Source organism: Oncorhynchus nerka, linkage group LG9b (assembly GCF_034236695.1).
Source record: "Oncorhynchus nerka isolate Pitt River linkage group LG9b, Oner_Uvic_2.0, whole genome shotgun sequence".
Taxonomy (NCBI): domain Eukaryota; kingdom Metazoa; phylum Chordata; class Actinopteri; order Salmoniformes; family Salmonidae; genus Oncorhynchus; species Oncorhynchus nerka.
In genome coordinates this window covers 5,142,674-5,155,454 of record NC_088424.1, presented here as the reverse complement: position 1 = coordinate 5,155,454, position 12,781 = coordinate 5,142,674, and the positions used below count along the sequence as shown (strand labels likewise).

General features: G+C 42.9%; 1 pseudogene; it reads right to left on the bottom strand.

Moving 5' to 3' along the window:
- Positions 1-11,548: 11,548 nt before the first annotated feature.
- LOC135565791 (leucine-rich repeat-containing protein 15-like) lies at positions 11,549-12,376 on the bottom strand (annotated as a pseudogene).
- Between the last annotated feature and the right edge of the window lie 405 nt (positions 12,377-12,781).

The window sequence follows — 12,781 nt, the reverse complement described above, 5'->3', positions numbered from 1 at the left end:
CCTTCCAAACAACTCAACTGTAGTTTCATCTGTCCACAGAATATTTTTCCAATAGCGCTGTGGAACATCCAGGTGCACTTTTTCAAACTTCAGATGTGCAGCAATTTTGGGGGGGACAGCAGTGGCTTCTTCCATGGAGTCCTCGCATGAATACCATTCTTATTTAGTGTTTTACGTATCGTAGACTCGACAACAGAGATGTTAGCATGCTCCAGAGATTCCTGTAAGTCTTTAGCTGACACTCTAGGATTCTTCTTAACCTCAATGAGCATTCTGCGCTGTGCTCTTGCAGTCATCTTTGCAGGACGGCCACTCCTAGGGAGAGTAGCAACAGTGCTGAACTTTCTCCATTCATAGACAATTTGTCTTACTGTGGACTGATGAACATCAAGGCTTTTAGAGATGCTTTTGTAACCTTTTCCAGTTTTATGCAAGTCAACAATTCTTAATCTTAGGTTTTCTGAGATCTATTTTGTTCAAGGCATGGTGCACATCAGGCAATGCTTCTTGTGAATAGGAAACTCACATTTTGTGAGTGTTTTTATAGGCAAGGCAGCTGTAACCAACATCTCCAATCTCATCTCATTGATTGGACTCCGGGTTAGCTGACTCCTGACGACAATTAGCTTTTGGAGAAGTCATTAGCCTAGGGGGTTCACATACTTTTTCCAACCTACACTGTGAATGTTTAAATTATGTATTCAATATAGACAAGAAAAATACAATAATTTGTGCATTATTACTTTAAACATACTATGTTTGTCTATTGTTGTGACTTAGATGAAAATCAGATCAAATTGATGACCAATTTATGCAGAAATCCAGGTAATTCCAAAGGGTTCACATACTTTTTCTTGCCACTGTATGCAAGCATAAAGTCTCTCAGACTATGAGTGCTGATCTAAGATCATGTCCCCCTTGGCTATATTATCTTATTCATCATTATCTAAAAGTCAAAACTGATCTTAGATCAGCACTACTACTCAAATTTGGAAGGTCCTGTTACTTAGCTTTTAGACATGGCTTTTGGATTGAGCCAAGTAGCAACATGACAACCTTATATCGCATTGATTGCATTTTTCACCATATATAAGACTACTGATGTCAGATATTTAAATCAAGGACATGACTACTGTACTACATCACCTGCTACCAGATCTTCAAAGCTGTTGACTTTGGTGTCTGCAGGTCTTGTTACCCCCTTCTGTTCCTGCCACACTTGGCTCTCTGCCCACATGGGGTTATGACCAGCACCATAAAGATGAACTTTCACTGCAGGTGTCCCTTTAAAGTGAGATGGCCCCATAACTGGGGGTTGGTTCAGTTACAGCCTTGACCTTTTGAGCTGATTGGGTGGATGGGATTAGAAACTGAAGAACCATGTGTGAGGCATCTGGGGGTGATCATTGAGAGGGCTTGCTAAAGTTTTATGGGGATTTTAGGGATGTTTATGTGTGTGTGTGTGTGTGTGTGTGTGTGTGTGTGTGTGTGTGTGTTTGGGGGTTGGTGGAGAGGTTCACACGGACTTGCGGATGCCTGACCTAAAATATTGCAGGCCTGTTGCACCCCTCCGCCTCCCCTGGACATTGAGGGAAGCCCTGCCTATGCCTTCAGATCCCTCCTGGAATCCCAATGTCGTGGGGGTCGGCTTCAGTACCTAGTGGACTGGGAGGGGTACGGCCCAGAGGAGCGGCGTTGGGTTCTGGTGGACGACATTCTAGATCCCAACATCAACCAAGATTTCCACCTTCGCCGTCCGGACCGGCCCACTCCTTGCCCTTGGAGCCATCCCTGAGCAAGGTCCCGTGACTGGAGCCACGCATTGGGGTGCTGTCACACCTACTCCCACTCCAGCACTCGACGTCGCCAGTTTACTAACCACCAGTCATGGCAACCTTTCATGACGCACACCTGGCAACCCTCATTACGCACACCTGCGCCTGGACTTCGTCACTACCCTGATTACTTCCCCTTTATCTAGCACTCCCTAGCATCACTTCTCAGGCAGTATTGGATTAGTTTTATGTCCAGACGCTTCTCTAGTTTTTGTAACTCTCCATGTTCGTTATTAATAAACTCACCATCTACACCTGCTTCCTAACTCCCTGCGTCTACTTTACAACTGAGGCATTTGTGGAAATTCTATAGCAATATAGAGGGAAAACGGTCTTGCATTTGGACAATTATTAGACTGCAGTAAATAAAACAGAATAAAACATATCTTGTCCTGGTCCAGATTCTACACAGACCGGTGCGCAAATAGCCTATCAGAGCTACAGTTGGCCTTTATACAAACACTTTGAACTGGACTGTGTGTTTACAGGCTGTTGAAACAGCTCAACTTTAGATCATTGGAACACATTGGCTAAAGCTACGAAATACACCTGAATGGATTTCTGCAAATCTGTAAATACCAAAGGAGTCCTCTTAGATGTGTGAACATTACAGTCCAATTGATCTAACAACAATTTTTTTTTATTTTATTATTATTATTTTTTTCACCTTTATTTAACCAGGTAGGCTAGTTGAGAACAAGTTCTCATTTGCAACTGCGACCTGGCCAAGATAAAGCATAGCAGCGTGAACAGACAACACAGAGTTACACATGGAGTAAACAATTAACAAGTCAATAACACAGTAGAAAAAAAAAATGGGCAGTCTATATACAATGTGTGCAAAAGGCATGAGGAGGTAGGCGAATAATACAATTTTGCAGATTAACACTGGGGTGATAAATGATCAGATGGTCATGTACAGGTAGAGATATTGGTGTGCAAAAGAGCAGAAAAGTAAATAAATAAATAAAAAAAACAGTATAAAAACAGTATGGGAATGAGGTAGGTGAAAATGGGTGGGCTATTTACCAATAGACTATGTACAGCTGCAGCGATCGGTTAGCTGCTCGGATAGCTGATGTTTGAAGTTGGTGAGGGAGATAAAACTCTCCAACTTCAGCGATTTTTGCAGTTCGTTCCAGTCACAGGCAGCAGAGTACTGGAACGAAAGGCGGCCAAATGAGGTGTTGGCTTTAGGGATGATCAGTGAGATACACCTGCTGGAGCGTGTGCTACGGATGAGTGTTGCCATCGTGACCAGTGAACTGAGATAAGGCGGAGCTTTACCTAGCATGGACTTGTAGATGACCTGGAGCCAGTGGGTCTGGCGACGAATATGTAGCGAGGGCCAGCCGACTAGAGCATACAAGTCGCAGTGGTGGGTGGTATAAGGTGCTTTGGTGACAAAACGGATGGCACTATGATAGACTGCATCCAGTTTGCTGAGTAGAGTGTTGGAAGCCATTTTGTAGATGACATCGCCGAAATCGAGGATCGGTAGGATAGTCAGTTTTACTAGGGTAAGCTTGGCGGCGTGAGTGAAGGAGGCTTTGTTGCGGAATAGAAAGCCGACTCTTGATTTGATTTTCGATTGGAGATGTTTGATGTGAGTCTGGAAGGAGAGTTTGCAGTCTAGCCAGACACCTAGGTACTTATAGATGTCCACATATTCAAGGTCGGAACCATCCAGGGTGGTGATGCTAGTCGGGCATGCGGGTGCAGGCAGCGATCGGTTGAAAAGCATGCATTTGGTTTTACTAGCGTTTAAGAGCAGTTGGAGGCCACGGAAGGAGTGCTGTATGGCATTGAAGCTCGTTTGGAGGTTAGATAGCACAGTGTCCAATGACGGGCCGAAAGTATATAGAATGGTGTCGTCTGCGTAGAGGTGGATCAGGGAATCGCCCGCAGCAAGAGCAACATCATTGATATATACAGAGAAAAGAGTCGGCCCGAGAATTGAACCCTGTGGCACCCCCATAGAGACTGCCAGAGGACCGGACAGCATGCCCTCCGATTTGACACACTGAACTCTGTCTGCAAAGTAATTGGTGAACCAGGCAAGGCAGTCATCCGAGAAACCGAGGCTATTGAGTCTGCCGATAAGAATATGGTGATTGACAGAGTCGAAAGCCTTGGCGAGGTCGACGGTTGAACTCAAATCTAACGAAGGAACATTATATAAACCCTCTCAAACCTTTTCAGTTAGTTGCCGTCAAAAATTCACTGATAGACAATGAGGAATTGTAACCTCCTCATCCTTCTACAGCTTGCCTGCAAATGCATGCTTGTCCAAGCCAAGCACCCACACTAACTGGCTAAAGTTGGCTAGTTTGCTAGCTAGCTACTTCCAGACACAAATGAGAGAACACCTCACTCTTACCATTTTACTTGCCGTAGCAAAACTGGTTAGGCTGTTTACATGTTATCTAGAGCATTCTTGACTAACTATTACTTTTTTTTTGCCTACGTTTACTGACACCTGTCATATTCAGTGGGTGTTACGCGTTCATAAATTAATCAGTTGTTCTGCGATCTGGCACACTCAGACGAGAGTGCTCTGAAATTGGAGTAGATAGCCATAGTGAATTTGCGAATGCAAGAGATATGTTAACTGGGTAAGTCGTTCAAGTTGTTGCTAGCTAACATGTCTATAATAGGTATAAAGACTGTTAAGATATTCATGTTTCAAGAAAGGAGTGGATATATCTGGCCTGGCAGTTATATGAGCTGACTGAATTAAAGCTGATAATTATTCTTTTTTTTACTCTGCTGGTCTCTGCTGGTCTCAAGAAGAAATGACGAGTCCTCACTCTCCCGAGACCAATTCAAGACCGAGACACCAGTCGTGGATAAAATCACTGTAGAAGCTGAGCCATATTACAACCTATGTGTGGTGATAATTGCATTGTTTGCTCTATAACCTGTTCATTCAAATGCCTTGCGACCGTGATATATATACAGTACATTGCATTCGGAAAGTATTCAGACCCCTTGACTTTTTCCACATTTTGTAATGTTACAGCCTTATTCTAAAATCGATGAAATTGTTTTTTTCCCCCCTCGTCAATCTACACACAGTACCCCATAATGACAAATCAAAAATGGAAATATCACATTTACATAAGTATTCAGACCCTTTACTCAGTACTTTGTTGAAGCACCTTTGGCAGTGATTACAGCCTCGAGTCTTCATGGGTATGATGCTACAAGTTTGGCATGCCTGTATTTGGGGAGTTTCTCCCATTCTTCTCTGCAGAGCCTCTCAAGCTCTGTCAGGTTAGAGGGATGCATCGCTGCACAGCTATTTTCAGGTTTTTCCAGAGATGTTTGATCGGGTTCAAGTCTGGGCTCTAGATCGGCCACTCAAGGACATTCAGAGACTTGTCCGGAGGCCACTCCTGCGTTGTCTTGGCTGTGTGCTTAGGGTTGTTGTCCTGTTAGAAGGTGAACCTTCGCCCCAGTCTGAGGTCCTGAGCGCTCTGGAGCAGGTTTTCATCAAGGGTCTCTCTGTACTTTGCTCTGTTCATCTTTCCCTCGACCCTGACTAGTCTCCCAGTGCCTGCCGCTGAAAAACATCCCACAGCACGATGCTACCACCACCATGCTTCACCGTAGGGATGGTGGCAGGTTCACTCCAGACGTGACACTTGGCATTCAGGCCCAAAAGTTCAATCTTGAATTCATCAGACCAGAGAATCTTGTTTCTCATGGTCTGAGAATCTTTAGGTGCCTTTTGGCAAACTCCAAACGTGCCTTTTACTGAGGAGTGGCTTCCATGTGCTGCAGAGATGGTTGTCCTTCTGGAAGGTTCTCCTATCTCCACAGAGGAACTCGGGAGCTCTGTCAGAGTGGCCATCGGGTTCTTGGTCACCTCCCTGACCTCAGCCCTTCTCCCCCGATTGCTCAGTTTAGCCGGGCGGCCAGCTCTAGGAAGAGTCTTGGTGGTTCCAAACTTCTTCCATTTAAGAATGTTGGAGGCCACTGTGTTCTTGGGGACCTTCAATGGTGCAGTCATTTTTTGGTACCCTTCATCAGATCTGTGCCTTCCTACAATCCTGTCTCTGAGCTCTACAGACAATTCCTTCAACCTCATGGCTTGGTTTTTGCTCTGACATCCACCGTCAACTGTGGGGCCTTATATAGACAGGTGTGTACCTTTCCACATCATGTCCAATCAATTTAATTTACCACAGGTGGACTCCAATCATGTTGTAGAAACATCTCAAGGATGATCAATGGAAACAGGATGGACCTGAGCTCAATTTCCAGCCTCATAGCAAAGGGTCTGAATAGTTATGTAAAGAAGGTATCTGTTTTATATTTTTAATACATTTGCAAAAATGTGTAAAAACCCATTTTCGCTCTATCATTATGGGGTATTGTGTGTAGATTGAGGAATGAATTACATATATTTTTTAATCAATTTTAGAATAAGGCTGTAACTTAATAAAATGTGAAAAAAAGTGAAGGGGTCTGAATACTTTCTGAATGCACTGTAGGCCTAAAGGCTGAGACAACAAGAAGACACAGTGGCAGAATAAATTCAACAAATCACAAAACCAGATAGCAACCCCTACACAGTGAAATCCACAAAGCATATTGCGTGTATAGTAATAGAAACCTACAGCATTGTCAAGCAAGTTAATATTTCAGACATTTTCGGAACACTAAACACCTATTGATTTTGAACCACAGAGTGTTACCGCAGGTCTCAAAGAAAACAGGAGCTGCCTCCACCATTCCGCAACCATTTTAACTTGCATCATCAAATCCCCTCTGCTTAGTCTAATACAGTGACAACTGAAAGATACCAAAATCTATTTAGTCCAGTCAATGTAAGCGAAATATGATGTGGCTGTCTGTGGTTCTGATTTCTGTTTGTGTCTGTGTGTGTGTGCATGTTCATGCAAGTAGAAAAACATGTTGACTCACCCTACTTGTAGAGAAACGTCAATACCATCCTCCTCTCTTTCATGTTGACGAAACAGGCATCACTGTCATACAGTACACACTTTTATTTTTTGTTGTCCTAGGCTACCTGGCTAAAATGCTTACTCGCTAACCTAACTTCCATTTATGGGCAATGTTAGCTAGTTGACATTAGCCTTCTACATCTAGCTACATATATCTAGCTACTTCCATCTTCTCAGGCCAGGAGCACAACAATGTATGAATTGATGGTTGGTTCAAAATTGCCGTTAGAATCATTGGCCAGTACGTAGAATTAAGTCAAATCAAATCAAATTGTATTTGTCACCGGTGTGGACCTTACCGTGAAATGCTTACTTACAAGCCCAAAACAAACAATGCAGTTCAAATAGAGTTAAGAAAATATTTACAATTCAATTCAAGTTTTTCTATCAATGATTTGATAGGAGTGACGCCAAATCCAAGCTGGCTTCCCTTATCACTTTTTTTTAGGTGAACCAGTTGAGCTCAACGCTGATTGGAAAATTTGTAATACTTTTTTTTGTCCTGGGAGGCCAGATGCTCGCTGGCTTCCCTTGCCTTCAATGCTACGGGCGGCAACAATGTTATACTCGTTTGGACTAGACAGCATCTCTACGCCTACACGTAGAGAGACAGAGGGGTGCTGTTTCGCTCGCTCGGATGCTTTCTCCTGTGAGATACATTCAGCCTCTTACGAACTGAAGGAAAATTATGAAACACAGATAGACAAATGATACATTATTTAAAAAATATATACATACATTTTTTGGTCAGTTTTTGGGGAAGTCTGGCTTCCCTTAGAATCCATGAATACACTCCAGTGCAAGACACTCAATATGTGGCCTCGAGACCGGCTCGACACCAAGACGGGTGTCGAGTATTACAACACTGCGTTTTGGTGTTAAAAAGGATGGCTTTCTCCACAACTCTTCATTAGAATCTCCATTGACTTGGCTATCTACAAACTATAATTGAAAACAAAACTGCATTGAAATAGGGACTCCATTGAGAGACAACGAAGCATGGGTGGTGTGCATATTAACAGCACTCCATCTGGAGGGCCCCAAGTGTCTCAAACAAAACCAGGATCTCCGTTATAAGAGCAGGTCCCTCAGGTCCCTCTGTCCAGGGCTGCAGATGTATTCTTCCCCAATCATTTTAATTTGACGTTAAGAAGCTTAAATTCTCTTGTTATCCTCTCGTAGAGGAGACTAGACGAAGAGCAGTGCAGCAATGAGATGAGAGATTACCATTTGGGCCTGCTCTCCTCATCCACTTGACACCAGGTCAGCTGTTCCTAAGTTGGTCAGTGACACTCATTGGCCCCTCCCTTGGTGGTCTGGATGAATATTGACACTCGTTTACTAGCATGGAGGGTATAATGTCCCGTTTGTTTAGGGGATATGGCTCACTGCATCATGGTGCATGAATGTGAAGAAGGGACACTGGTCTATAGCCACCTATGGCATAATGTCAATCAATGCACAGTGCTGGCTCTCGATCTGACATTTACAGAATCTGTCTACAACTGACTTTGTGAGTGAGATAACGAGGGTACACATTTTGGATTTTTAAAAACTGCCTGCCTTACAAAAAAAAAGTGAACTGTATTCTAGGCCTATTGTCTTTTACAAGAGTGAATGGATGCATGTCCTAGTTGAATAAATTAAGTTTCATCTCTATGATGTCATGACTTGGACCTTTGAAAATTACACTCATAACAAAAGCAATACCTATAGACTATAACTGCCCCAGTTTTGTATCGGCTGAAATCCTCTTGACCACAAATGACAGCCAAACCCATATCCTCTCTCTCCTCTCCTCCTCAGGCTGTAGATCTCAGATGACCTCTCCCCTTTGTCCTCGGAAGCCTGGTCTGCCCTCACAGCCACTCCCCTCTCCTCGGCTGTCCTAAACTCTGTGGGAAACCTCCCAGCGCATTGTGTCGTCTGGACATTGTGTGTCCTTTAAGATAATGCCCCGACCTCAAGATCCCACTTCCATTCCATACAATCCCCACCCTCCCAGCTGAAGAAGTGCTGTGTGAAGTATGGTGCCCAGCACTAACTGGCATATAAGTGGGGGACTGGGGAGAGCCAGAGAGATCCTGGCTGTGGGGTTAAAAGGTGCTTTCCAACCAGCCTCGCAGGACAGCAGCACAGCCTCTAACTCCCTGCTCCTGTAAATTTGGAATATCACAAATTCCGATTCCCCTGCTTTTCTAGTGAGTGTTAGAACTTCATGAATAATTGGACGGTGACAGAGAAGTCCTGGTCTGGCTGCTTGACCTCTCCCCAGGACTTCAGTCATTACAGCTGGTGATTGGGTCGTTAGCCAGCTTGTGTTGTATGTGTGTAATGAACACAATTTAGAGTCTGATTGATTTATGAAGCGTTTGTATTTCCCCAGGTATATTCAAGAGGAGATAAAGCATGAAAGATATAAATAATTGTCAATGTAAGTGTAAATAAAAATGGTCAAATGGCACATCTTTTGTTGGTTTAATTTGTTTCCCCATCTGAAAATAGCAGGAGCAAACTTTATGAGTAGCTGACTGACGAGACAAGTTTCAATTCAAATCTAGCTTTGTGTTCAGTCAACAAAATTGTGGGGGGGGGGACTTAATATTAGGATGGTGTTCCTAATGTTTAGTATACTCAGTGTCTTTCCCCACTTCAATTCATGTTTACTCCCTTAGTTTTGTTGGTCAAGTGAGGATTACTCATTTTCATGCCAACCCTGCCAGCTTTGGAGGCCATCACTTTGTCATTTGAATTGTGATGTCATTCAGCTCAGACCAAGGACCCAATCAACCCGATGACCCCTGACCCTTATAAAGTGTGGGGTTAGAGAGCTTTATTCAAGGTGTTGCCATCCGTGTGCCCCACCCCTTCTTCTTCCTCGTCTCTTTCCTTTCTCTCCCCTGTCCTATCATCCTTTTCTGTGTGCAGGGGCAGTGAGGTGTGAAGACAAGTCTCCGTGGACAACTTGTTTGTCTCTATCAACTTTTAAACCCCAGAATAAAAGAGAGGCTCCCATAAACTGATGTTCTATCTCCATGGGGGATTCTTTGTAAGCACCTGCGCCAATGCTTGTGTTTGTTGGATTTGTGCTCCACACAATTTGGTCTTCTCCATTTTCACTCTGACATGTTTGTTCTTTTGCTGGGTCTATCTTATGTTTACATTGATTTAAAACATTTTAATAAAAAATAAAAAAAACATTGATTATAGATCAGGAAAATTACCTTCCATTAATTGATCTAATCCCGGAGTTATTTATATTTTGTTCCAAATGTATAACTGCTTATCCTTAATTGACAGGGTATATTACCATCGTTTTACACTATTAGCACTCAAGGGCTCAAAAAGGTGTATTTTTCAAAAAAGCATAGGTCATACTGAAATGTCTACCAACCAGTTGGGATTATGTGACAAAAATCCATATGAAATTTGTCAACTCACTCATTGATTACTTTAAAATTGAGAGAGAAGTGTACTGCTTTATTTGGATTGTGCTTCACAGGATTGATAACGTTTAATTGGCCATGCACAAACGGACTAATCAGCTACCCAACAACGACTAGGTTTATTGCTGGGGTGGCTGAAAGCAGCAAGTGAATTTTCTGTTGCATCTCAGAGTTAAAGACTACTTCTGAACTAGTGTGTTGATGTTGGAGAATCTACAGAAGGAGGCGGTACCAAAAAAAGGTGAATAATCACAAAATGGCCAGTGAAGTCAATGGAGAACTAGAGTAGTCTGCTGGCAACGGTATACATTGCAGCATATGTATATCTGTTATGGTACTGGACTCATGTCATGGTCTCTAGAACTCTAGGGATGAACTTTGAACCTCACAAGAAACAGTTCATCCATCTCTCTTATCTCTCAGAATGAGCGGGAAATACAGTCAGTACCTCAAAATTAAATGACATTCATGGGGAATTCACTTTTGTCTCAGGTACAGTATATTGTCTCAGGTACAGTATATTGTCTCAGGTACAGTATATTGTCTCAGGTACAGTATATTAGGTACAGTATATTGTCTCAGGTACAGTATATTGTCTCAGGTACAGTATATTGTCTCATGTACAGTATATTGTCTCAGGTACAGTATATTGTCTCAGGTACAGTATATTGTCTCGGGTACAGTATATTGTCTCAGGTACAGTATATTAGGTACAGTATATTGTCTCAGGTACAGTATATTGTCTCAGGTACAGTATATTGTCTCAGGTACAGTATATTGGCAAATACAATATTGTGCGTATGACAAAACTCTATGATGTACGTGTGCATAAACAAAGTCTGAACTCCGCATAGAGTTCTTGCAAAGCTTCCGTCCAGGCGCTGAGGAACTCCATTTCACACAGTTCGGGCTCTATATTCAATCAGATCCGCTTGAAGCCGACATCCTCATAGTGGTTGTTTTGGCGGTGTCAGAGGTGTAACTGCGTTAGAGCTGTCGAATCCATAAGCGGCACCTGGCATATACCTAGAGCTTACGTTGCCATTGGCTGCATGAAGCCGCAATAAGAGAAATCCCATGCAGCCTTGTTTACAAGTTCGAACACTGGAATGTGAGCTGTATTCGACACCTCAATTAGGCTCATTATTTCGTTTAATTGTTTTCAATTTGAGTGTCATGATTTGTACATAGCCTACACCATTTAATTCTGAACTTTTAATGTTAGTTGGACAGGTGTGGCTTCATGACAATGATCAAGAGCAGCTGCTCATCCATTTTTACAGATACAACACAGTTACACCTCTGACACCGCCATGTTGTCGTTGATGACCTGGACAGTACACTCGCTAGGGTTTGACCTCTCCGTCCTTCAAGCCTTAGAAGGTGGTGGCATTGGTCCTAGAGTAGAAATTACTTGGACACACCAGCTGGTCCCTCTCTACTGAGACCAGACCCTGTCCTCTCAAAGGCCCAGGGTTCGTACAATACACGTTACCTCGGTCCTCCATCAAGTGACCTTGCCCCTCCACATAGTCATACAGATCCAGCATGTGGCAATTGCAGCTCCAGTCTTTCCTTCGAATTCTCATCACAGTCACGTGGAAGAATGCGTCAAAGAAGCCCTGAGGAAGGGTCTGGAGTTTGTTCTCTGAGAGGTACAGCCTCGCCAGGAAGGCCTGGTTGTTATTCTGCAGGTGAACGATTTTCATCTTGGTGAGATCTTGGAAGATGGTTCTGGGCAGCGATGTGAGCTGGTTCTCCGAGAGGTCCAGGTTCTGCAGGGCCGTCAGGTTCCGGAGACATTCTCTGGAAGGTCAGTGAGCTGGTTCATGGACAGGAACACGTGGGTGAGACTTGTTAGACGGCCAAATGAGTCTGGCAAACGCTGCACCAGCCTGTTGCCTTTGAGATCGAGCTCTTCGAAGCTAGAGGGAAAGGTTCCAGAGCTCAAGTTTGTGATCAAGTTGCTGCGAAGATTCAGCTCATCTAGTTTCTCTAAGTGTGAGAAGACACCCTGAGTGAGTTAAGATATCTGGTTTCCCTGCAGGCAAAGCCGTTTCACCTGGAAGATGTGGAAAGTGTTGGGCAAGAGGACGTTGATCAGGTTGTAGCCCACACACATAAAATAATACTATAGTGTATATTAATTATATTATTCACTGTAGTGTTTTTGTGGACTTTCCTGTAGCATTTATTGTAGTATACTGTAGTATTTACAGTTTACTTAAGTATAAATACTGTAGTAAAAAAAGACTAGTATATACTATAATGACTTCTGAAGTACAGTATTTACTGTAGTGGTTTTGTAAACTAGAGTTTACTGTAGTGTTTACTGTAGCGTTTTTGCGGGCTATAGTAAGTACATTACCAGTCAAAAGTTTGGACACACCTACTCATTCAAGGGTTTTTCTTTATTTTGACTATTTTCTACATTGTATAATACATAGAGAATACATCAAAACTATGAAATTACATATGGAATCATGTAGAAACCAAAAAATATAATTTTAGATTTTAGATTCTTCAA